At 41.7% G+C, this 25,550-nt stretch overlaps 1 protein-coding gene across 5 annotated transcripts in view; it reads left to right on the top strand.

The window, feature by feature from the left end:
- PPP3CA (protein phosphatase 3 catalytic subunit alpha) overlaps window positions 1–25,550 on the top strand; it is a 797,611-nt gene that overhangs the window by 542,051 nt on the left and 230,010 nt on the right. The gene's annotated exons all lie outside the window — the stretch shown is intronic.

Here is a 25,550-nt window from a genome sequence, read left to right as displayed (position 1 = left end):
CGCCATCTTAAGTACTGGCAGAAAGTCTGCCAGTACTAAAATTAAAAGCTATATTTGTTTTTTCTCTTGTTAAGTGTGTTCAGTCCACGGGTCATCCATTACTTATGGGATATATTCTCCTTCCCAACAGGAAGTTGCAAGAGGATCACCCAAGCAGAGCTGCTATATAGCTCCTCCCCTCACATGTCATATCCAGTCATTCTCTTGCAACCCTCAACAAAGAAGGAGGTCGCGAGAGGAGTTGGAGTTTTTACTTAATTATTCTTCAATCAAAAGTTTGTTATTTTAAATAGCACCGGAGTGTGCTGTTTTTTCTATCTCAGGCAGTATTTGGAAGAAGAAACTGCCTGCGTTTTCTATGATCTTAGCAGACGTAACTAAGATCCGCTGGCTGTTCTCGACATTCTGAGGAGTAGGGTAACTTCAGAAAGAGGGGAATAGCATGCGGGGTCCCCCGCAAATGAGGTATGTGCAGTACATTATATTCTGGGAATGGAATTGACTAAGAAAATACTGCTGTTACCCATATGATGTAAGTACAGCCTTAAATGCAGTAGTAGCGACTGGTATCAGGCTGATAAATGTATGCGCAGTTGAGTTATTTTCTAGGGACTAGAATTTGACTGAGAAAATACTGTTAATACTGAAATAATGTTTAAGCCTTATCTGCAGTGGAAGCGACTGGTAGCAGGCTTAGTGATAACTTTACATGACATTGAAAATGTTGTTTTTAAAACGTTTACTGGCATGTTATTCGTTTTGTGAGGTACTTTGGTGATAAATCTTTTGGGCATGATTTTTTTCCACATGGCTAACGTATTTTTCTGCATAGAAACCGTTATATCAGGTCTCCCACTGTTGTAATATGAGTGGGAGGGACCTTGTTTTAGCGCCTTGTTGCGCAGTTAAAATTCTAGCACAGTCTTTCTGTTTCTTCCTCCTTGATCCAGGACGTCTCTAGAGAGCTCAGGGGTCTGCAAAATTCGTTTTTGAGGGAGGTAATCAGTCACAGCAGATCTGTGACAGTGGGTTTGACTGTGATTAAAGCGTTAAATCTTAATTTGATATCCTTTTTTGGGTATTGAGGGGTTAATCATCCTTTTGCTAATGGGTGCAATCCTCTGCTAATTAATACACTTCTCGTTAAGAATTGTTTGTCTATAACTGAATTAGTTTTCTTTGTAATTCAACTGTGTTTTTAAAAGCGCTGCAGCGTTTTTTAGAATTGCTTGTAAACTTATTGAGAGTGATTTCCAAGCTTGCTAGCTTCATTGCTAAGTCTGTTTAGACATGTCTGATACAGAGGTATCTGCTTGTTCATTGTGTTCAAAAGCCGATGTGGAGCCCAATAGAAATATGTGTACCAATTGTATTGATATTACTTTGAATAAAAGTCAATCTGTGCCGATAAAGAAATTATCACCAGACGACGAGGGGGAAGTTATGCCGTCTAACTCTCCTCACGTGTCAGTACCTTCGTCTCCCGCTCGGGAGATGCGTAAGATTGAGGCGCCAAGTACATCAAGGCCCTTACAAATCACTTTACATGATATGGCTAATGTTATGAAAGAAGTATTATACAATATGCCCGAATTAAGAGGCAAGCACAATAGCTCTGGGTTAAGGACAGAGCGCGCTGATGACACGAGAGCCATGTCTGATATTGCGTCACAATTTGCAGAACATGAGGACGGTGAGGTTCATTCTGTCGGTGACGGTTCTGATCCGGGGAGACCGGATTCAGAAATTTTAAATTTAAGCTTGAGAACCTCCGCGTGTTACTAGGGGAGGTGTTAGCGGCTCTGAATGATTGCGACACGGTGGCAATCCCAGAGAAATTATGTAGGTTGGATAGATACTATGCGGTACCGGTGTGTACTGACGTTTTTCCTATACTAAAAAGGCTTACAGAAATTATTAGTAAGGAGTGGGATAGACCCGGTGTGCCTTTTTCCCCTCCTCCGATATTTAGAAAAATGTTCCCTATAGACGCCACCACACGAGACTTATGGCAGACGGTCCCTAAGGTGGAGGGAGCAGTTTCTACTTTAGCCAAGCGTACCACTATCCCGGTGGAGGATAGCTGTGCTTTCTCAGATCCAATGGATAAAAAATTAGAGGTTTACCTTAAGAAAATGTTTGTTCAACAAGGTTTTATATTGCAGCCTCTTGCATGCATTGCGCCTGTCACGGCTGCAGCGGCATTCTGGTTTGAGTCTCTGGAAGAGGCGATTCGCACAGCACCATTGGATGAGACTTTGAGCAAAGTTAGAACGCTTAAACTAGCTAATGCGTTTGTTTCAGATGCCGTAGTGCATTTAACCAAACTTACGGCTAAAAATTCCGGATTCGCCATACAGGCGCGTAGGGCGCTATGGCTTAAATCCTGGTCAGCAGATGTAACTTCTAAGTCTAAACTACTTAACATTCCCTTCAAAGGGCAGACCTTATTCGGGCCCGGCTTGAAGGAAATTATTGCTGACATTACGGGAGGTAAGGGCCACACCCTTCCTCAGGACAGGGCCAAATCAAAGGCCAAACAGTCTAATTTTCGTGCCTTTCGTAACTTCAAGGCAGGAGCAGCATCAACTTCCTCCGCTCCAAAACAGGAAGGAACTACTGCTCGTTACAGACAGGGTTGGAAAGGCAACCAGTAATGGAACAAGGACAAGCAGGCCAGAAAGCCTACTTCCGCCCCTAAGACAGCATGAAGACAGGGCCCCCTCTCCGGAGACGGATCTAGTAGGGGGCAGACTTTCTCTCTTCGCCCAGGCTTGGGCAAGAGATGAACAGGATCCCTGGACGTTGGAGATTGTATCTCAGGGATACCTTCTGGATTTCAAAACGTCTCCTCCACAAGGGAGGTTTCATCTGTCAAGGTTATCAACAAACCTAGTAAAGAAAGAGGCATTTCTACAATGTGTACAAGACCTCTTAGTGATGGGAGTGATCCACCCAGTTCCGCGAACGGAACAAGGGCAAGGGTTTTACTCAAATATGTTTGTGGTTCCCAAAAAAGAGGGAACATTCAGACCAATCTTAGACTTAAAAATCTTAAACAAATTCCTAAGGGTTCTATCGTTCAAGATGGAAACCATTCGGACCATCCTACCCATGATCCAAGAGGGTCAATATATGACCACAGTGGACTTAAAGGATGCCTACCTTCACATACCGATTCACAAAGATCATTATCGGTACCTAAGGTTTGCTTTTATAGACAGGCATTACCAGTTTGTAGCTCTTCCCTTCAGGTTAGCTACGGCCCCGAGAATTTTTACGAAGGTTCTGGGCTCACGTCTGGCGGTACTAAGACCACGAGGCATAGCGGTGGCTCCGTACCTAGACAACATTCTGATACAAGCGTCAAGTTTTCAAAATGCAAAGTCTCATACAGAGATAGTTCTAGCATTTCTGAGGTCGCATGGGTGGAAAGTGAACGTGGAAAAGAGTTCTCTGTTACCACTAACAAGGGTCCCTTTTCTAGGGACTCTTATAGATTCTGTAGAGATGATTTACCTGACGGAGTCCAGGTTATCAAAGATTCTCAATGCTTGCCGTGTCCTTCACTCCATTCCAAGCCCATCAGTAGCTCAGTGCATGGAAGTAATCGGCTTAATGGTCGCGGCAATGGACATAGTGCCATTTGCGCGCCTGCATCTCAGACCGCTGCAACTATGCATGCTAAGTCAATGGAACGGGGATTACTCAGATCTGTCCCCTTTGCTAAATCTGGACCAGGAGACCAGAGATTCTCTTCTCTGGTGGTTGTCTCGGGTTCAGCTGTCCAAAGGAATGACCTTTCGCAGACCAGATTGGATGATTGTAACAACAGATGCCAGCCTACTAGGCTGGGGAGCAGTCTGGAATTCCCTGAAGGCTCAGGGGTCGTGGACTCAGGAGGAGAAACTCCTCCCAATAAACATTCTAGAATTAAGAGCAATATTCAATGCTCTTCTAGCTTGGCCTCAGTTAGCAACACTGAGGTTAATCAGATTTCAGTCGGACAACATCACGACTGTGGCTTACATCAATCATCAAGGGGGAACCAGGAGTTCCCTAGCGATGTTGGAAGTCTCGAAGATAATTCGCTGGGCAGAGTCTCACTCTTGCCACCTGTCAGCGATCTACATCCCAGGCGTGGAGAACTGGGAGGCGGATTTTCTAAGTCGCCAGACTTTTCATCCGGGGGAGTGGGAACTTCACCCGGAGGTATTTGCTCAACTGATTCATCGTTGGGGCAAATCACTAGCAGCCTCTTGGGTTTTCAACATAGCTTATGTGTTTCCACCTTTTCCGTTGCTACCTCGACTGATTGCCAGGATCAAACAGGAGAGAGCATCGGTGATTCTGATAGCGCCTGCGTGGCCACGCAGGACCTGGTATGCAGACCTAGTGGACATGTCGTCCTGTCCACCATGGTCTCTACCCCTGAGGCAGGACCTTCTAATTCAGGGTCCTTTCAACCATCCAAACCTAATTTCTCTGAGGCTGACTGCTTGGAAATTGAACGCTTGATTCTATCAAAGCGTGGGTTTTCGGATTCGGTTATTGATACATTAATACAGGCTCGGAAACCTGTTACCAGAAAAATTTACCATAAGATATGGCGTAAATATTTATGTTGGTGTGAATCCAAGAGTTACTCATGGAGTAAGGTTAGGATTCCTAGGATATTGTCCTTTCTACAAGAGGGTTTAGAAAAGGGCTTATCCGCTAGTTCACTAAAGGGACAGATTTCTGCTCTGTCTATTCTTTTACACAAGCGTCTGGCAGACAATCCAGACGTCCAGGCTTTTTGTCAGGCTTTGGCTAGAATTAAACCTGTATTTAAAACTGTTGCTCCTCCTTGGAGCTTAAACTTGGTTCTTAAAGTTCTGCAGGGTGTTCCGTTTGAACCCCTTCATTCCATTGATATTAAACTTTTATCTTGGAAAGTTCTGTTTTTGATGGCTATTTCCTCGGCTCGAAGAGTCTCCGAGTTATCTGCCTTACATTGTGATTCCCCTTATCTGATCTTTCATTCAGACAAGGCAGTCCTGCGTACTAGACCTGGGTTTTTACCTAAGGTTGTTTCTAACAGGAATATCAATCAAGAGATTGTTGTTCCATCATTATGTCCTAATCCTTCTTCAAAGAAGGAACGTCTTTTGCATAATCTAGACGTAGTCCGTGCCCTGCGCGCCCCCCGATGGTCCCGCCCCCCTTGACGTCACGCGGCACACCGATGGCAGGATCGCTTCCAGCTGCTTTCCACACAGAGGACGTGCAGGGTACGTCCTCAGGCGTTAACTGCCTTTTTATTGAGGACGTACCCTGCACGTCCTCGGTCATTAAGGGGTTAAACTCCACATTTTCAGGGAAAGGGAGGGTATAATAGCACGGTCCCCCTTTTTTTTGTGGGACCAATGCTTTTATAAACAAGTAAACCCTTAACGACTAGCGACGTACATGCTATCTAGCAGTCGTTAAGGGTTTAATATAAAAAATTGGTAGTATATGTGGTCATTAAACACACAGGCATCTATTTATCAAGCCGTCAACTTACTTGCATTCAACAGCACCAATACGCTCGCCTAACATCGCTGTCGTGGAGCTGAATACGTTCTCCAAAATTACCAAAAAAGCTGTCAAAAAGCCATGCACCAAGTACGGTGCGATTAGCAGCAGACTGTTGTTAACTAACAGTCATCGATCTCGCTGCTCTTCGGCTTTTTCCCAGCTTTATTGGTACCCTGTCACTAAACACCCACACTATACTATACTGTTTTACCCCCTATACCGCTGCTCCCGGAGCCCACCGCAACTCTAATAAATGTATTTAGATAATTTTATTTAATTGTAATTAATTGTATTTAATTTAGGGAATTCGTTTATTTATAGTGTAGTGTGGTGTAATTGTAACTTAGGTTAGATTTTATTTTACAGGTAAATTTGTCTTTATTTTAACTAGGTAGTTATTAAATAGTTAATAACTATTTAGTAACTATTGTACCTAGTTAAAATAAATGCAAACTTGCCTGTAAAATAAAAATAAAACTTAAGATAGATACAATGTAACTATTAGTTATATTGTAGCTATCTTAGGGTTTATTTTATAGGTAAGTATTTAGTTTTAAATAGGAATAATTTATTTAATGATAGGAATATTTATTTAGATTTATTTAAATTATATTTGTTAGGGGGTGTTAGGGTTAGGATTAGACTTAGGTTTAGGGGTTAATAAATTTAATATAGTGGCGGCGACGTTGGGGGCGGCAGATTAGGGGTTAATAAATGTAGGTAGGTGTCGGCAGTGTCAGGGCGGCAGATTAGGGGTTAATAAGTATAATGTAGGTGGCGGAGGTGTAGGGGGCTGCAGATTAGGGGTTAAGTATAATGTAGGTGGCGGCGGTGTAGGGGGGGCAGATTAGGGGTGTTTAGACACGGGGTACATGTTAGGGTGTTAGGTGTAAACGTTACCATAGGAATCAATGGGATATCGGGCAGCAGCGAACATAAGCTTTCGCTGCTTTCAGACTCCCATTGATTCCTAGGGCATCCGCCACCTCTAGGGCGGTGGATTGAAAACAAGGTACGCTGGGCTGGAATAGTGGTGAGCTTACCTGGTAGAAATTTGATGACTAGCAAAAGTAGTCAGATTGTGCCGAATTTGCATTCGGAACATCTGTAATGACGTAAGCATCGATCTGTGCCGGACTGAGTCCGGCGGATCGTATGTTACGTCACAAAATTCTACTTTTGCCGGTCTGTAGGGTTTGATAACTAAGGGGAATCAGGCTCGCTACAAATACGCTGCGGAATTCCAGCGTATTTGCGGTTGACGGCTTGATAAATAGATGCCACAATGTTAAAGAGATGTTTGTTGATCCTAACTTGTTTTCTGCATCTTTGGACTTTATTGTTGAAAACAATAATGATGTCACATATGATAAGTACATTCCCACTATCAATTACATCACTGGTTACATGACATTACTTAATGAAATATAATTTAAAATTTCAATGCTTAACTAAGAAAGTAGCCATCTGGTAACTTACATTCCCATAATGTGCTGATGGTGCACTGTAAAATCGTACAACAATATTGCATGCTGTCAACTAATACAGCAATAAAACAATTCTTCAATGCTTTCTGTGGTAAAACTCAGACACTTGACAATGCACAGAGTTTGATTTTGTGTCTCTCTTCAAGCAAAAACATATATATATGTAGCAGACCTCACAGCCACAGCCTACCAATGTGTGCTTTCTGTATATTGTGACTTTTTAATATAAAAAAGACTATCGCTTTTAATTTGTCACTCCGGGACCTTGTTTATTCTTTTTTTGAAAAACATGTATATTGTTTTGTTTTTTTAGCATTTATTTATTTGTACACATTTTTGGCTAGTTTCCTTGAGTACAGCCAACGATAGTTTGCTTGACTTTTTACAATATTAAAATTTTTTGATAAAAAGAAAAAATCTTGCTGTAATCACATTATAAATGTCCATATATTATTTCAGTTGTAATTGATTTTATTGGTTAAGTGGTGTAACACCTGCAGTCAAATTCTTTGGTTTCCATTATCCATACTGAATCGTTTATCCGCCATGTTTAACTTCATAAGGGCCTTGTATTATTTGCTTTCCTGAAGGTCTGTGAATACCCCCATTGAACAATTCTCTTTCTCTCATATGTATTATTTTTTTTCTTGTTGTACATTAGGATTTTTACTAATTCAATCCCTTGCTCTTCTAATGAATTGAAATGACTTACAAAATAAAGCAGCAAAACACCTTTAGCATTCATACTGTTTTTGGCAGAGCAATTCTTGTTGATTGGAATAGGGCCCAAATATCAATGATGATATTTTCTCACTGCAGGATTATGCTGTATGGCCTAAATAGTGCTCAACAATATCTTATATTTTCATTTTGGTTTTAAGTTAAGGCTGTGCCCTGTTCTTTGAACATTTGTTTAAGAGAACTTGGCTTTATCTCTCAGAGCAGCAATTAATAGATAATTATAGTTGTTTTGCAGAAGCTGTGATGTGAATGTCGTATCTGTTTTGATAGTACAGATCTTGCTATTAGCCCCATTCTTTTCTACTGATGCTGAGGTAAAGTCTTCTGATTTAAAGGATATAAATAGATTCTAGGTTTACCATCCCGCAGTTGATTCACAGCAGGTCAATTGTAATGATTGTAGGGTTTCAAAATTAAAGATTGTCTTACACTTGATACTATAATTAGTTAATTACTTCTATTTTCTGTTCTAATTCAACACTTTGTTTTCAATATTTAAGGTGGTTTTCCCATTTTGGTTATTTTATCTACCTTGACCGATTTTTAAAGCTATATAATTATAAGCTATTACAATATGTTTTTCAGTTATGTTTGTTTGCATATCTGTTTGTCATTAGTATCTGGGCATTAGTGGTTTATAGTCACTAAAATATAATAGGCTTGATGCTTGCAAACACACAACTGATTTTCCCTATTGAGGACAAACTTTTCCACAGTAGACATGGAAGAGACAAGGCCTAGGGCCTACAATAATGTTAGAGGTCCACAGCATGAATAATGTAACAGCAATATGCGCATGTCTGTATTAAATGCAGATATTGTTGAAAATGTTAGCTCATGGGTAAATAACTGGATAAAAGATAGTGAGCAACGAGTAGTAGTGTCTGGATCATACTCGGATTGGACAAAGATCATCAGTGGATTCCCCCAGGGATCAGTAGTGGGCCCTGTTCTTTTTAATATTTTTATAAATGACTTGGAGCAAGGAATAAATAGTGTCATCTCTATTTCTTTCATGTAATTAGCAAGAGTCCATGAGCTAGTGACGTATGGGATATACATTCCTACCAGGAGGGGCAAAGTTTCCCAAACCTTAAAATGCCTATAAATACACCCCTCACCACACCCACAATTCAGTTTTTACAAACTTTGCCTCCGATGGAGGTGGTGAAGTAAGTTTGTGCTAGATTCTACGTTGATATGCGCTCCGCAGCAAGTTGGAGCCCGGTTTTCCTCTCAGCGTGCAGTGAATGTCAGAGGGATGTGAGGAGAGTATTGCCTATTTGAATGCAGTGATCTCCTTCCACGGGGTCTATTTCATAGGTTCTCTGTTATCGGTCGTAGAGATTCATCTCTTACCTCCCTTTTCAGATCGACGATATACTCTTATATATACCATTACCTCTGCTGATTCTCGTTTCAGTACTGGTTTGGCTTTCTACAAACATGTAGATGAGTGTCCTGGGGTAAGTAAATCTTATTTCTCCAACATAGGTGTGTCCGGTCCACGGCGTCATCCTTACTTGTGGGATATTCTCCTCCCCAACAGGAAATGGCAAAGAGCCCAGCAAAGCTGGTCACATGATCCCTCCTAGGCTCCGCCTTCCCCAGTCATTCTCTTTGCCGTTGTACAGGCAACATCTCCACGGAGATGGCTTAGAGTTTTTTAGTGTTTAACTGTAGTTTTTATTATTCAATCAAGAGTTTGTTATTTTAAAATAGTGCTGGTATGTACTATTTACTCTGAAACAGAAAAGAGATGAAGATTTCTGTTTGTAAGAGGAAAATGATTTTAGCAACCGTTACTAAAATCGATGGCTGTTTCCACACAGGACTGTTGAGAGGAATTAACTTCAGTTGGGGGAACAGTGAGCAGACTTTTGCTGCTTGAGGTATGACACATTCTAACAAGACGATGTAATGCTGGAAGCTGTCATTTTCCCTATGGGATCCGGTAAGCCATTTTTATTACAGACAGAAAAAAAAGGGCTTCACAAGGGCTTTTAAGACTGTAGACTTTTCTGGGCTAAATCGATTTATATATAAACATATTTTATACTCCATAGCCTTGAGGAATTATTTTAATCTTGGGAATTTTGTAAAATAACCGGCAGGCACTGTATTGGACACCTTATTCTCTAGGGGCTTTCCCTAATCATAGGCAGAGTCTCATTTTCGCGCCTGTATTGCGCACTTGTTTTTGAGAAGCATGACATGCAGATGCATGTGTGAGGAGCTCTGATACATAGAAAAGACTTTCTGAAGGCGTCATTTGGTATCGTATTCCCCTTTGGGCTTGGTTGGGTCTCAGCAAAGCAGATACCAGGGACTGTAAAGGGGTTAAATTTAAGGGTTAAAGCTTCCAAATTTGGTGTGCAATACTTTTAAGGCTTTAAGACACTGTGGTGAAATTTTGGTGAATTTTGAACAATTCCTTCATACTTTTTCGCAATTGCAGTAATAAAGTGTGTTCAGTTTAAAATTTAAAGTGACAGTAACGGTTTTATTTTAAAACGTTTTTTGTACTTTGTTATCAAGTTTATGCCTGTTTAACATGTCTGAACTACCAGATAGACTGTGTTCTGAATGTGGGGAAGCCAAGGTTCCTTCTCATTTAAATAGATGTGATTTATGTGACACAAAATTTAGAGAAAATGATGCCCAAGATGATTCCTCAAGTGAGGGGAGTAAGCATGGTACTGCATCATCCCCTCCTTCGTCTACACCAGTCTTGCCCACACAGGAGGCCCCTAGTACATCTAGCGCGCCAATACTCCTTACTATGCAACAATTAACGGCTGTAATGGATAATTCTATCAAAAACATTTTAGCCAAAATGCCCACTTATCAGCGAAAGCGCGACTGCTCTGTTTTAGAAAATTCTGAAGAGCATGAGGACGCTGATGATATTGGTTCTGAAAGGCCCCTACACCAGTCTGAGGGGGCCAGGGAGGTTTTGTCTGAGGGAGAAATTTCAGATTCAGGGAAAATTTCTCAACACGCTGAACCTGATGTGATTACATTTAGATTTAAGTTGGAACATCTCCGCGCTCTGCTTAAGGAGGTGTTATCCACTCTGGATGATTGTGAGAATTTGGTCATTCCAGAGAAACTATGTAAAATGGACAAGTTCCTAGAGGTCCCGGGGCCCCCCCGAAGCTTTTCCTATACCCAAGCGGGTGGCGGACATTGTAAATAAAGAATGGGAAAGGCCCGGTATACCTTTCGTCCCTCCCCCCATATTTAAAAAATTGTTTCCTATGGTCGACCCCAGAAAGGACTTATGGCAGACAGTCCCCAAGGTCGAGGGGGCGGTTTCTACTCTAAACAAATGCACCACTATACCCATAGAAGATAGTTGTGCTTTCAAAGATCCTATGGATAAAAAATTAGAAGGTTTGCTTAAAAAGATGTTTGTTCAGCAAGGTTACCTTCTACAACCAATTTCATGCATTGTTCCTGTCACTACAGCCGCGTGTTTCTGGTTCGATGAGCTAGAAAAGGCGATCAGTAATAATTCTTCTTCTTATGAGGAGATTATGGACAGAATTCGTGCTCTCAAATTGGCTAATTCTTTCACCCTAGACGCCACTTTGCAATTGGCTAGGTTAGCGGCGAAAAATTCTGGGTTTGCTATTGTGGCGCGCAGAGCGCTTTGGTTAAAATCTTGGTCAGCGGATGCGTCTTCCAAGAACAAATTGCTTAACATTCCTTTCAAGGGGAAAACGCTGTTTGGACCTGACTTGAAAGAGATTATCTCTGATATCACTGGGGGCAAGGGCCACGCCCTTCCTCAGGATAGGTCTTTCAAGGCCAAAAATAAACCTAATTTTCGTCCCTTTCGCAGAAACGGACCAGCCCCAAGTGCTACGTCCTCTAAGCAGGAGGGTAATACTTCTCAAGCCAAGCCAGCCTGGAGACCAATGCAAGGCTGGAACAAAGGAAAGCAGGCCAAGAAACCTGCCACTGCTACCAAGACAGCATGAGATGTTGGCCCCCGATCCGGGACCGGATCTGGTGGGGGGCAGACTCTCTCTCTTCGCTCAGGCTTGGGCAAGAGATGTTCTGGATCCTTGGGCGCTGGAAATAGTCTCCCAAGGTTATCTTCTGGAATTCAAGGGGCTTCCCCCAAGGGGGAGGTTCCACGGGTCTCAATTGTCTTCAGACCACATAAAAAAACAGGCATTCTTGCATTGTGTAGAAGACCTGTTAAAAATGGGAGTGATTCATCCTGTTCCATTAGAAGAACAAGGGATGGGGTTCTACTCCAATCTGTTCGTAGTTCCCAAAAAAGAGGGAACGTTCAGACCAATCTTAGATCTCAAGATCCTAAACAAGTTTCTCAAGGTTCCATCGTTCAAAATGGAAACCATTCGAACAATTCTTCCTTCCATCCAGGAAGGTCAATTCATGACCACGGTGGATTTAAAGGATGCGTATCTACATATTCCTATCCACAAGGAACATCATCGGTTCCTAAGGTTCGCATTACTGGACAAGCATTACCAGTTTGTGGCACTTCCGTTCGGATTAGCCACTGCTCCAAGGATTTTCACAAAGGTACTAGGGTCCCTTCTAGCGGTGCTAAGACCAAGGGGCATTGCAGTAGTACCTTACTTGGACGACATTCTGATTCAAGCGTCGTCCCTTCCTCAAGCAAAGGCTCACACGGACATTGTCCTGGCCTTTCTCAGATCTCACGGATGGAAAGTGAACGTAGAAAAGAGTTCTCTATCTCCGTCAACAAGGGTTCCCTTCTTGGGAACAATAATAGACTCCTTAGAAATGAGGATTTTTCTGACAGAGGCCAGAAAAACAAAACTTCTAAACTCTTGTCAAATACTTCATTCTGTTCCTCTTCCTTCCATAGCGCAGTGCATGGAAGTAATAGGTTTGATGGTAGCGGCAATGGACATAGTTCCTTTTGCGCGCATTCATCTAAGACCATTACAACTGTGCATGCTCAGTCAGTGGAATGGGGACTATACAGACTTGTCTCCGACGATACAAGTAAATCAGAGGACCAGAGATTCACTCCGTTGGTGGCTGTCCCTGGACAACCTGTCACAGGGGATGAGCTTCTGCAGACCAGAGTGGGTCATTGTCACGACCGACGCCAGTCTGGTGGGCTGGGGCGCGGTCTGGGGACCCCTGAAAGCTCAGGGTCTTTGGTCTCGGGAAGAATCTCTTCTACCGATAAATATTCTGGAACTGAGAGCGATATTCAATGCTCTCAAGGCTTGGCCTCAGCTAGCAAAGGCCAAGTTCATATGGTTTCAATCAGACAACATGACAACTGTTGCGTACATCAACCATCAGGGGGGAACAAGGAGTTCCCTGGCGATGGAAGAAGTGACCAAAATCATTCAATGGGCGGAGACTCACTCCTGCCATTTGTCTGCAATCCACATCCCAGGAGTGGAAAATTGGGAAGCGGATTTTCTGAGTCGTCAGACATTTCATCCGGGGGAGTGGGAACTCCATCCGGAAATCTTTGCCCAAATTACTCAACTGTGGGGCATTCCAGACATGGATCTGATGGCCTCTCGTCAGAACTTCAAGGTTCCTTGCTACGGGTCCAGATCCAGGGATCCCAAGGCGACTCTAGTAGATGCACTAGTAGCACCTTGGACCTTCAAACTAGCTTATGTATTCCCGCCGTTTCCTCTCATCCCCAGGCTGGTAGCCAGGATCAATCAGGAGAGGGCATCGGTGATCTTGATAGCTCCTGCGTGGCCACGCAGGACTTGGTATGCAGACCTGGTGAATATGTCATCGGCTCCACCATGGAAGCTACCTTTGAGACGAGACCTTCTTGTTCAAGGTCCGTTCGAACATCCGAATCTGGTCTCACTCCAACTGACTGCTTGGAGATTGAACGCTTGATCTTATCAAAGCGAGGATTCTCAGATTCTGTCATTGATACTCTTGTTCAGGCCAGAAAGCCTGTAACTAGAAAAATTTACCACAAAATATGGAAAAAATATATCTGTTGGTGTGAATCTAAAGGATTCCCTTGGGACAAGGTAAAAATTCCTAAGATTCTATCCTTTCTTCAAGAAGGTTTGGAGAAAGGATTATCTGCAAGTTCTTTGAAGGGACAGATTTCTGCCTTGTCTGTGTTACTTCACAAAAAGCTGGCAGCTGTGCCAGATGTTCAAGCCTTTGTTCAGGCTCTGGTTAGAATCAAGCCTGTTTACAAACCTTTGACTCCTCCTTGGAGTCTCAATTTAGTTCTTTCAGTTCTTCAGGGGGTTCCGTTTGAACCCTTACATTCCGTTGATATTAAGTTATTATCTTGGAAAGTTTTGTTTTTGGTTGCAATTTCTTCTGCTAGAAGAGTTTCAGAATTATCTGCTCTGCAGTGTTCTCCTCCTTATCTGGTGTTCCATGCAGATAAGGTGGTTTTACGTACTAAACCTGGTTTTCTTCCGAAAGTTGTTTCTAACAAAAACATTAACCAGGAGATAGTCGTGCCTTCTTTGTGTCCGAATCCAGTTTCAAAGAAGGAACGTTTGTTGCACAATTTGGATGTTGTTCGTGCTCTAAAATTCTATTTAGATGCTACAAAGGATTTTAGACAAACATCTTCCTTGTTTGTTGTTTATTCTGGTAAAAGGAGAGGTCAAAAAGCAACTTCTACCTGTCTCTCTTTTTGGATTAAAAGCATCATCAGATTGGCTTACGAGACTGCCGGACGGCAGCCTCCTGACAGAATCACAGCTCATTCCACTAGGGCTGTGGCTTCCACATGGGCCTTCAAGAACGAGGCTTCTGTTGATCAGATATGTAAGGCAGCGACTTGGTCTTCACTGCACACTTTTACAAAATTTTACAAGTTTGATACTTTTGCTTCTTCTGAGGCTATTTTTGGGAGAAAGGTTTTGCAAGCCGTGGTGCCTTCCATCTAGGTGACCTGATTTGCTCCCTCCCTTCATCCGTGTCCTAAAGCTTTGGTATTGGTTCCCACAAGTAAGGATGACGCCGTGGACCGGACACACCTATGTTGGAGAAAACAGAATTTATGTTTACCTGATAAATTACTTTCTCCAACGGTGTGTCCGGTTCACGGCCCGCCCTGGTTTTTTTAATCAGGTCTGATAATTTATTTTCTTTAACTACAGTCACCACGGTATCATATGGTTTCTCCTATGCAAATATTCCTCCTTTACGTCGGTCGAATGACTGGGGAAGGCGGAGCCTAGGAGGGATCATGTGACCAGCTTTGCTGGGCTCTTTGCCATTTCCTGTTGGGGAGGAGAATATCCCACAAGTAAGGATGACGCCGTGGACCGGACACACCGTTGGAGAAAGTAATTTATCAGGTAAACATAAATTCTGTTTTTCTGTGACACTCTAAGCTATGGTTGGGCACTTTGTTTATAAAGTTCTAAATATATGTATTCAAACATTTATTTGCCTTGACTCAGAATGTTCAACTTTCCTTATTTTTCAGACAGTCAGTTTCATATTTGGGATAATGCATTTGAATTAATCATTTTTTCTTACCTTCAAAAATTTGACTCTTTTTTCCCTGTGGGCTGTTAGGCTCGCGGGGGCTGAAAATGCTTCATTTTATTGCGTCATTCTTGGTGCGGACTTTTTTGGCGCAAAAATTCTTTTCCGTTTCCGGCGTCATACGTGTCGCCGGAAGTTGCGTCATTTTTTGACGTTATTTTGCGCCAAAAATGTCGGCGTTCCGGATGTGGCGTCATTTTTGGCGCCAAAAGCATTTAGGCGCCAAATAATGTGGGCGTCTTATTTGGCGCTAAAAAATAAGGGCGTCGCTTTTGTCTCCACATTATTTAAGTCTTTTTTTTTCATTGCTTCTGGTTGCTAGAAGCTTGTTCTTTGGCATTTTTTCCCATTCCTGAAACAGTCATTTAAGGAATTTGATCAATTTTGCTTTATATGTTGTTTTTTCTCTTACATATTGCAAGATGTCTCACGTTGCATCTGAGTCAGACGATACTACAGGAAAATCGCTGTCTAGTGCTGGAGCTACCAAGCTAAGTGTATCTGCTATAATTTTTGGTATCTGTTTTTCCAGCTGTTGTTTGTATTGCATGTCATGACAAACTTATTAATGCAGATAAAATTTCCTTTAGTACTGTTACATTACCTGTTGCTGTTCCGTCAACATCTAATTTTCAGAGTGTTCCTGATAAACATAAGAGATTTTATTTTTAAATCCATTAAGAAGGTTATGTCTGTTATTTCTCCTTCTAGTTTACATAAAAGTCTTTTAAAACTTCTCTTTTTTCAGATGAATTTTTAAATGAACATCATCATTCTGATACTAATAATGGTTCTTCTGGTTCAGAGGTTTCTGTCTCAGAAGTTGATGCTGATAAATCTTTGTATTTGTTCAAGATGGAATTTATTCGTTCTTTATTTAAAGAAGTATTAATTGCATTAGAAATAGAGGATTCTGGTCCTCTTGATACTAAATCTAAACGTTTAAATAAGGTTTTTTAAAATCTCCTGTAGTTATTCCAGAAGTGTTTAATCTCCCTGATGCTATTTCTGAAGTAATTTCCAGGGAATGGAATAATTTGGGTAATTCTTTTACTCCTTCTAAACGTTTAAGCAATTATATCCTGTGCCATCTGACAGATTAGAGTTTTTTTGGGACAAAATCCCTAAGGTTATGGGGCTGTCTCTACTCCTGCTAAATGTGCTACTATTCCTACGGCAGATAGTAATTCATTTAAGGATCCTTTAGATAGGAAAATTGAATCCTTTCTAAGAAAAGCTTACTTATGTTCAGGTAATCTTCTTAGACCTGCTATATTTTTAGCGGATGTTGCTGCAGCTTCAACTTTTTGGTTAGAAGCTTTAGCGCAACAAGTAACAGATCATAATTTTATAGCATTATTATTATTCTATAACATGCTAATAATTTTATTGGTGATACCATCTTTTGATATCATTAGAGTTGATGTCAGGTATATGTCTCTAGCTATTTTAGCTAGCAAAGCTTTATGGATTAAACTTGGAATGCTGATATGTCTTCTAAGTCAACTTTGCTTTCCCTTTCTTTCCAGAGTAATAAATTATTATCTCAACTGTTTCTGGAAGGAAGGGAACTTTTTTACCAAAGGATAAAAAATCTAAGGTAAATTTAGGTCTAATAATCATTTTCGTTCCTTTCCTCACAATAAGGAACAAAAGCCTGATCCTTCATCCTCAGGAGCGATATCAGTTTGGAAACTATTTCCAGTTTGGAATATATCCAAGCCTTATAGAAAACCTATAGCCAGCTCCTAAGTACCCATGAAGGTGCGGACCTTATTCCAGCTCAGCTGGTATGGGGCAGATTACGTTTTCTTCAAAGAAATTTTGATCAATTCCGTTCTCAATTTCTGGTTTCAGAACATTGTTTCAGAAAGGTACAGAATTGGCTTCAGTTAAGGCCTCCTGCTAAGAGATTTTTTTCTTTCCCATGTCCCAGTTAACACAGCAAAGGCTCAGCATTTCTGAAATGTGTTTCAGATCTAGAGTTGGCTGGAGTAATTATGCCAGTTCCAGTTATGGAACAGGGGCTGGGGTTTTATTTTATCTCTTCATTGTACCAAAGAAGGTCAATTCCTTCAGACCAGTTCCGGATCTATCAATATTGAATCGTTATGTAAGGATACCAACATTCAAGATGGTTACTGTAGGACTTTCCTGCCTTTTGTTTAGCAAGGGCATTATATGTCTACAATAGATTTACAGGATGTGTATCTGCATATTCCGATTCATCCAGATCACTTTTAGTGTCTGAGATTCTCGTTTTAGACAAGCATTACCAGTTTTGTGGCTCTACCGTTTGGCCTAGCCTCAGTTCCAAGAATTTTTTTCAAAGGTTCTCGGTGCCCTTCTTTCTGTAATCAGAGAACAGGGTTTTGGTATTTCCTTATTTGGACGATATCTTGGTACTTGCTCAGTCTTCTCATTTTCGAAGAATCTCATACGAATCGACTTGTGTTGTTTCTTCAAGTTCATGGTTGGAGGATCAATTTACCAATCAGTTCATTGATTCCTCAGACAAGGGTAACCTTTTTTAGGTTTCTAGATAGATTCAGTGTCTATGACTCTGTCCTTGTCAGACAAGAGAAGTTTAACATTGATATCAGCTTGTCAAAACCTTCAGTCACAATCATTCCCTTTGGTAGCCTTATGCATGGAAATGTTGGGTCTTAGGACTGCCGCATCAGATGCGATCTCCTTTGCTCGTTTTCACATGCGACCTCTTCAGCTCTGTATGCTGAACCAATGGTGCAGGGATTACTCAAAGATATCTCAATTAATATCTTTAAACCGATTTTCCGACACTCTCTGACATGGTGGACAGATCACCATCGTTTAGTTCAGGGGGCTTCTTGTTCTTCCGACCTGGACTATAATCTCAACAGATGCAAGTCTTACAGGTTGGGGAGCTGTGTGGGGGTATCTGACGGCACAAGGGGTTTGGGAATCTCAGGAGGTGAGATTTTCGATCAATATTTTGGAACTCCGTGCAATTTTCAGAGCTCTTTAGTCTTGGCCTCTTCTGAAGAGAGAGTTGTTCATTTGTTTTCAGATAGACAATGTCACAACTGTGGCATACATCAATCATCAAGGAGGGACTCACAGTCCTCTGGCTATGAAAGAAGTATCTCGAATTTTGGTTTGGGCGGAATCCAGCTCCTGTCTAATCTCTGCGGTTCATATCCCAGGTATGGACAATTGGAGAGCGGATTATCTCAGTCGCCAAACGTTGCATCCGGGCGAATGGTCTCTTCACCCAGAGGTATTTCTTCAGATTATTCAAATGTGGGAACTTCCAGAAATAGTTCTGATGGCTTCTCATCTAAACAAGAAACTTCCCAGGTATCTGTCCAGATTCCGGGATCCTCAGGCGGAGGCAGTGGATGCATTATCACTTCCTTGGAAGTATCATCCTGCCTATATCTTTCCGCCTCTAGTTCTTCTTCCAAGAGTAATCTCCAAGATTCTGAAGGAATGCTCGTTTGTTCTGCTGGTAGCTCCGGCATGGCCTCACAGGTTTTGGTATGCGGATCTTGTCCGGATGGCCTCTTGCCAACCGTGGACTCTTCCGTTAAGACCAGACCTTCTGTCTCAAGGTCCTTTTTTCCATCTGGATCTGAAATCCTTAAATTTAAAGGTATGGAGATTGAACGCTTGATTCTTGGTCAAAGAGGTTTCTCTGATTCTGTGATTAATACTATGTTACAGGCTCGTAAATCTGTATCCAGAGAGATATATTATAGAGTCTGGAAGACTTATATTTCTTGGTGTCTTTCTCATCATTTTTCTTGGCATTCTTTTAGAATACCGAGAATATTACAGTTTCTTCAGGATGGTTTAGATAGGGTTTGTCCGCAAGTTCCTTGAAAGGACAAATCTCTGCTCTTTCTGTTCTTTTTCACAGAAAGATTGCTATTCTTCCTGATATTCATTGTTTTGTACAAGCTTTGGTTCGTATAAAGCCTGTCATTAAGTCAATTTCTCCTCCTTGGAGTTTGAATTTGGTTCTGGGGGCTCTTCAAGCTCCTCCATTTGAACCTATGCATTCATTGGACATTAAATTACTTTCTTGGAAAGTTTTGTTCCTTTTGGCCATCTCTTCTGCCAGAAGAGTTTCTGAATGATCTGCTCTTTCTTGTGAGTCTCCTTTTCTGATTTTTCATCAGGATAAGGCGGTGTTGCGAACTTCTTTTGAATTTTTACCTAAGTTGTGAATTCCAACAACATTAGTAGAGACATTGTGGTTTCTTCATTATGTCCTAATCCTAAGAATTCTAAGGAGAAATCGTTGCATTCTTTGGATGTTGTTAGAGCTTTGAAATATCATGTTGAAGCTACTAAGTCTTTCCGAAAGACTTCTAGTTTATTTGTTATCTTTTCCGGTTCTAGAAAGGCCAGAAAACTTCTGCCATTTCTTTGGCATCTTGGTTGAAATCTTTAATTCATCTTGCCTATGTTGAGTCGGGTAAAACTCCGCCTCAGAGGATTACAGCTCATTCTACTAGGTCAGTTTCTACTTCCTGGGCGTTTAGGAATGAAGCTTCGGTTGATCAGATTTGCAAAGCGGCAACTTGGTCCTCTTTGCATACTTTTACTAAATTCTACCATTTTGATGTATTTTCTTCTTCTGAAGCAGTTTTTGGTAGAAACGTACTTCAGGCAGTGGTTTCAGTTTGAATCTTCTGCTTATGTTTTTTCATTAAAATTTTATTCTGGGTGTGGATTATTTTCAGCAGGAATTGGCTGTCTTTATTTTATCCCTCCCTCTCTAGTGACTCTTGTGTGGAAAGATCCACATCTTGGGTAATCATTATCCCATACGTCACTAGCTCATGGACTCTTGCTAATTACATGAAAGAAAACATAATTTATGTAAGAACTTACCTGATAAATTCATTTCTTTCATATTAGCAAGAGTCCATGAGGCCCGCCCTTTTTTGTGGTGGTTTTGATTTTTTTGTATAAAGCGCAATTATTCCAATTCCTTATTTTATATGCTTTCGCACTTTTTTCTTATCACCCCACTTCTTGGCTATTCGTTAAACTGAATTGTGGGTGTGGTGAGGGGTGTATTTATAGGCATTTTAAGGTTTGGGAAACTTTGCCCCTCCTGGTAGGAATGTATATCCCATACGTCACTAGCTCATGGACTCTTGCTAATATGAAAGAAATGAATTTATCAGGTAAGTTCTTACATAAATTATGTTTTTTGCAGATGATACTAAGTTAAGTAAGGTCATTAGGTCAGAGTAGGATGAACTTTCGTTACAAAGGGATCTGCAAAAATTAGAAGTATGGGCAGGTAAATGGAAAATGAGATGAGGTTCTACTTTATGGAAGTAAAAATAAGCAGAAAAACGTATTATTTAAATGGGACAAGACTTGGCCAAACAGAGGAGGAAAGGGATTTGGGAGTGGTAATAGATAACAAGCTAAAGATGGGTGCACAATGCAGGGCCGCGGCTACAAAGGCTAATAAGATACTAGCATGTATTAAAAGAGGCGTTGATTCAAGGGAGGAAAGCATAATTCTGTCACTAATATATAAATCCCTGGTAAGACCTCACCTTGAGTATGGAGTGCAGTTCTGGGGACCGATTGCAAAAAAAGATATTGCAGAACTAGAAAAAGTTCAGAGAAGCTAATAAGGGGAATTGACAATATAAGATATGAGGAGAGGCTAGCCAAACTGGGTCTGTTTTCTTTAGAAAAAAGGCGCCGGAGAGGTGACATGATTAATTTATATAAATATATTCAAGGCACATATACAGAGATGGAAGAAGCTCTGTTTATTCCAAGAAACTTGTTTGTGACAAGAGGTCACAATTTAAGGTTGGAGGAAAGGAGATTTAATCTCCTGCAACGGAAACATTTTTTCATTGTAAGAGCAATACAATTGTAGAACTCATTGCCAAAGGAGGTAGTGAATGCCAATACCCTAGATACATTTAAAAATTGTTTTGATAAATTTCTGTCTAGAAACAAAATTCATGGATATGATTGCTAGTATAAAATGGTTCACCTTTTAGTGGGATTATTTAAGCTTAATTGGAGCTTTTTGTAAGTATTTTAGATTTGTATAGGTTGAACTCAATAGACTTCCGTCTTTTCTTCTGTTAAGTGTGATCAGTCCACGGGTCATCATTACTTCTGGGATATTACTCCTCCCCAACAGGAAGTGCAAGAGGATTCACCCAGCAGAGCTGCATATAGCTCCTCCCCTCTACGTCACTCCCAGTCATTCTCTTGCACCCAACGACTAGATAGGATGTGTGAGAGGACTATGGTGATTATACTTAGTTTTATATCTTCAATCAAAAGTTTGTTATTTTAAAATAGCACCGGAGTGTGTTATTATCTCTCTGGCAGAGTTTGAAGAAGAATCTACCAGAGTTTTTGTTATGATTTTAGCCGGAGTAGTTAAGATCATATTGCTGTTTCTCGGCCTTCTGAGGAGAGGTAAACTTCAGATCAGGGGACAGCGGGCAGATGAATCTGCATAGAGGTATGTAGCAGTTTTTATTTTCTGACAATGGAATTGATGAGAAAATCCTGCCATACCGATATAATGTCATGTATGTATACTTTACACTTCAGTATTCTGGGGAATGGTACTTCACTAGAATTACACTGTAAGAAATACATAAAGCTGTTTAATAACTAGAGATTATGTTTAACGTTTTTGCTGGAATGTAAAATCGTTTTCATTTACTGAGGTACTGAGTGAATAATTGTTTGGGCACTATTTTTCCACTTGGCAGTTGCTTAATCTGTTTTCTGACAGTTTCTGTTCTCCCTCACTGCTGTGTGTGAGGGGGAGGGGCCGTTTTTTGGCGCTTTTACTACGCATCAAATATTTCAGTCAGCAACTCATTGTATTCCCTGCATGATCCGGTTCATCTCTACAGAGCTCAGGGGTCTTCAAAACTTATTTTGAGGGAGGTAATTTCTCTCAGCAGAGCTGTGAGAATTATAGTTTGACTGAGATAAAAAACGTTTATTCTGTAATTTGTTTCCTGCTTTCAGAATTTGTTATCTTTGCTAATGGGATTAAACCTTTGCTAAAGTTGTGTTATTTACAAGGATTGAGGCTATAACTGTTTCAATTTATTAATTTTCAACTGTCATAGATCTTCTGTGCTTCTTAAAGGCACAGTACGTTTTAATATTATTCTAATTGAATTGTATTTCCAAGTTACAAGTTTATTTGCTAGTGTGTTAAACATGTCTGATTCAGAGGATGATACCTGTGTCATTTGTTGCAATGCCAAAGTGGAGCCCAATAGAAATTTATGTACTAACTGTATTGATGCTACTTTAAATAAAAGTTAATCTGTACAAATTGAACAAATTTCACCAAACAACGAGGGGAGAGTTATGCCGACTAACTCGCCTCACGTGTCAGTACCTACATCTCCCGCTCAGAGGGAGGTGCGTGATATTGTAGCGCCGAGTACATCTGGGCGGCCATTACAAATCACATTACAGGATATGGCTACTGTTATGACTGAGGTTTTGGCTAAATTACCAGAACTAAGAGGTAAGCGTGATCACTCTGGGGTGAGAACAGAGTGCGCTGATAATATTAGGGCCATGTCAGACACTGCGTCACAGGTGGCAGAACATGAGGACGGAGAGCTTCATTCTGTGGGTGACGGTTCTGATCCAAACAGACTGGATTCAGATATTTCAAATTTTAAATTTAAACTGGAAAACCTCCGTGTATTACTAGGGGAGGTGTTAGCGGCTCTGAATGATTGTAACACAGTTGCAATACCAGAGAAAATGTGTAGGTTGGATAAATATTTTGCGGTACCGACGAGTACTGAGGTTTTTCCTATACCTAAGAGACTTACTGAAATTGTTACTAAGGAGTGGGATAGACCCGGTGTGCCGTTCTCACCCCCTCCGATATTTAGAAAAATGTTTCCAATAGACGCCACCACAAGGGACTTATGGCAAGCGGTCCCTAAGGTGGAGGGAGCAGTTTCTACCTTAGCTAAGCGTACCACTATCCCGGTGGAGGATAGCTGTGCTTTTTCAGATCCAATGGATAAAAAATTAGAGGGTTACCTTAAGAAAATGTTTGTTCAACAAGGTTTTATATTGCAACCCCTTGCATGCATTGCGCCGATCACGGCTGCAGCGGCATTCTGGATTGAGTCTCTGGAAGAGAACATTGGTTCAGCTACTCTGGACGACATTACGGACAGGCTTAGAGTCCTTAAACTAGCTAATTCATTCATTTCGGAGGCCGTAGTACATCTTACTAAACTTACGGCGAAGAATTCAGGATTCGCCATTCAGGCACGCAGGGCGCTGTGGCTAAAATCCTGGTCAGCTGATGTTACTTCTAAGTCTAAATTGCTTAATATACCTTTCAAAGGGCAGACCTTATTCGGGCCCGGGTTGAAAGAGATTATCGCTGACATTACAGGAGGTAAAGGCCATGCCCTGCCTCAGGACAAAGCCAAAGCCAAGACTAGACAGTCTAATTTTCGTTCCTTTCGTAATTTCAAAGCAGGAGCAGCATCAACTTCCTCTGCACCAAAACAGGAAGGAGCTGTTGCTCGCTACAGACAAGGCTGGAAACCTAACCAGTCCTGGAACAAGGGCAAGCAGACTAGGAAACCTGCTGCTGCCCCTAAAACAGCATGAATTGAGGGCCCCCGATCCGGGATCGGATCTAGTGGGGGGCAGACTTTCTCTCTTCGCCCAGGCTTGGGCAAGAGATGTTCAGGATCCCTGGGCGCTAGAGATAATATCTCAGGGATACCTTCTGGACTTCAAATACTCTCCTCCAAGAGAGAGATTTCATCTGTCAAGATTGTCAACAATCCAGACAAAGAAAGAGGCGTTTCTACGCTGCGTACAAGAGCTCTTGTTAATGGGAGTAATCCATCCAGTTCCACGATCGGAACAGGGACAGGGGTTTTACTCAAATCTGTTTGTGGTTCCCAAAAAAGAGGGAACTTTCAGACCAATCCTGGACTTAAAGATCCTAAACAAATTCCTAAGAGTTCCATCGTTCAAGATGGAGACTATTCGGACAATTTTACCTATGATCCAAGAGGGTCAGTACATGACCACTGTAGATTTAAAAGATGCTTTCAAACTGCCAAGTCTCATACAGAGTTAGTGCTGGCATTTCTAAGGTCACATGGATGGAAGGTGAACGAAAAGAAGAGTTCACTCGTTCCACTCACAAGAGTTCCCTTCCTGGGGACTCTTATAGATTCTGTAGAAATGAAGATTTACCTGACAGAGGACAGGCTAACAAGACTTCAAAGTGCTTGCCGCACCCTTCATTCCATTCAACACCCGTCAGTGGCTCAATGCATGGAGGTAATCGGCTTAATGGTAGCGGCAATGGACATAGTACCCTTTGCACGCTTACACCTCAGACCACTGCAACTGTGCATGCTAAGTCAGTGGAATGGGGATTACTCAGACTTATCCCCTTCTCTGAATCTGGATCAAGAGACCAGAAATTCTCTTCTATGGTGGCTTTCTCGGCCACATCTGTCCAGGGGGATGCCATTCAGCAGACCAGACTGGACAATTGTAACAACAGACGCCAGCCTTCTAGGTTGGGGTGCCGTCTGGAATTCTCTGAAGGCTCAGGGACAATGGAGTCAGGAGGAGAGTCTCCTGCCAATAAACATTCTGGAATTGAGAGCAGTTCTCAATGCCCTCCTGGCTTGGCCCCAGTTGACAACTCGGGGGTTCATCAGGTTTCAGTCGGACAACATCACGACTGTAGCTTACATCAACCATCAGGGAGGGACAAGAAGCTCCCTAGCTATGATGGAAGTATCAAAGATAATTCGCTGGGCAGAGTCTCACTCTTGCCACCTGTCAGCAATCCACATCCCGGGAGTGGAGAACTGGGAGGCGGATTTCTTAAGTCGTCAGACTTTTCATCCGGGGGAGTGGGAACTTCATCCGGAGGTCTTTGCCCAAATACTTCGACGTTGGGGCAAACCAGAGATAGATCTCATGGCGTCTCGACAGAACGCCAAGCTTCCTCGTTATGGGTCCAGATCCAGGGATCCAGGAGCAGTCCTGATAGATGCTCTGACAGCACCTTGGGACTTCAGGATGGCTTACGTGTTTCCACCCTTCCCGTTACTTCCTCGATTGATTGCCAGAATCAAACAAGAGAGAGCATCAGTGATTCTAATAGCACCTGCGTGGCCACGCAGGACTTGGTATGCAGACCTGGTGGACATGTCATCCTGTCCA

This window comes from Bombina bombina, chromosome 2 (assembly GCF_027579735.1).
Source record: "Bombina bombina isolate aBomBom1 chromosome 2, aBomBom1.pri, whole genome shotgun sequence".
Lineage (NCBI taxonomy): Eukaryota > Metazoa > Chordata > Amphibia > Anura > Bombinatoridae > Bombina > Bombina bombina.
Note: the sequence above shows the minus strand (reverse complement) of the source record. Positions and strands in the feature narration are given on the sequence as shown.